Source organism: Lepisosteus platostomus, chromosome 5, assembly GCF_059453375.1.
Source record: "Lepisosteus platostomus isolate fLepPlt1 chromosome 5, fLepPlt1.hap1, whole genome shotgun sequence".
NCBI lineage: Eukaryota > Metazoa > Chordata > Actinopteri > Semionotiformes > Lepisosteidae > Lepisosteus > Lepisosteus platostomus.
In genome coordinates, this window is record NC_142615.1 from 19,713,131 (window position 1) to 19,714,451 (window position 1,321).

At 52.8% G+C, this 1,321-nt stretch overlaps 1 long non-coding RNA gene across 1 annotated transcript; it reads left to right on the top strand.

The window, feature by feature from the left end:
- Window positions 1-562, top strand: LOC148664578 (uncharacterized). Its single transcript, XR_015936519.1, has 3 exons — window positions 1-110; window positions 309-409; window positions 487-562. It is a non-coding gene; the product is annotated as an uncharacterized LOC148664578 (long non-coding RNA).
- Window positions 563-1,321: the final 759 nt, after the last annotated feature.

The following is a 1,321-nucleotide window of genomic DNA, read 5'->3' on the forward strand; positions in this document are numbered from 1 at the left end:
TGGACAGCAAGGCAGATGGCTGCTTGTCCAGGTTTGTCCCCTCCAAGCAGAAGGATGTGCTCCGCTTCACGATTGATGCCTTCCTCTTCCAGAAGAAGCTGTCCAGGAAGGTAGTGCTCTCAAAGGCTGCTCCGCCTTCTTGCTCTACTGATCCATGGTCTGCTTTTTCATCCATGATCTAGATGTGAACCAGACTGTGGCAGCTGTAGTGCCTAGAGCTGCCAGCTTGCCTTCACTGATGGCAGAAGGTCCTTCTCTGTCCCTCTATTGGCCTTGATCCCTTAATGCTGTGACCTTCCCTCTTGCAGCATGAAGTGACTGAGCTGTACATGCACTGTGTCATGGCTGTGGCTCCTGCTAAAGCAATACCAGGGACCAAGTCCTGCACCTACAACAGGGAGGCTAAGAGGTACTTCTGCAAGGAGCCTGCTGAGGGTGCTCTGGGACATGCCAGGTGGAGGCCTCACCTGTCCTCCTCTCCTCCAGGTGGGAGGAGCTGTATGGTGACCATGAGGTCTGTGCCTGCTGTGAGTCCAGGTGTGCTGGCAGTCGGAATGAAGATGGGTCTGGTTCTCTATCCCTTGTGGATGCATCTCTGCTCAAGAGACAACCATGCTTGGACAACTGAGGAATGATCCCATGCTGGACAAAGGGACTGTTTAGATGAGTAGCATCACTGTGGGACTCTGGGTATAGCAGATCCCTTACTCCTGGGTGTTGCTTGTCCACAGGTACCAGGAGCCTGGTGACCAGCAGTCGGGTGGCTGTGGCACCAGTAGAAGCTCCTCTGGATGTGGGAGCTGACTGGACTGAGGATGAGGAGGGAGACCCTCAGAGCTCCAGTGAAGATGCTGAGAGCACCAGTGAGGATGTGGAGGGAGCAGAGGACTTTGGAGATGTTGGCCAGTGGACAGGTAGGGTCTGGCAGGAGGAGCTCCTGTAGGGGTGGTGTCCTGCAGTTCAGCTGGATTGTTCTCCTTCTTCCTCCCCAGGTGCCTGAATGAAGGCTCCAGCCTGGCTCTTGTGACTCTCCTGCCTCCACTTGCCTTGTAATGGCAACATTTCAATAAAGCTGTGAAAGACCCTTCTGCCTGCCCTTGTTTCTTTATGGTTTATAGGTTTGAATGGGGTGGAGGAGTTCAAGGGAAGTGAGACCCATTAATCAATGGAAGTATTTGTCGGGGTTCCCCTTTCAAGAATGCTTCCCGTATTGCTGCCAATGAGGACTGAAAATGGCTGGAGTAATAAAGCGTTGTAGTGGGGGAAGATGGCCGCACTATTCCTTGGGCAGGGCATTGTGACTTTTTTTTTTTTACTGTGA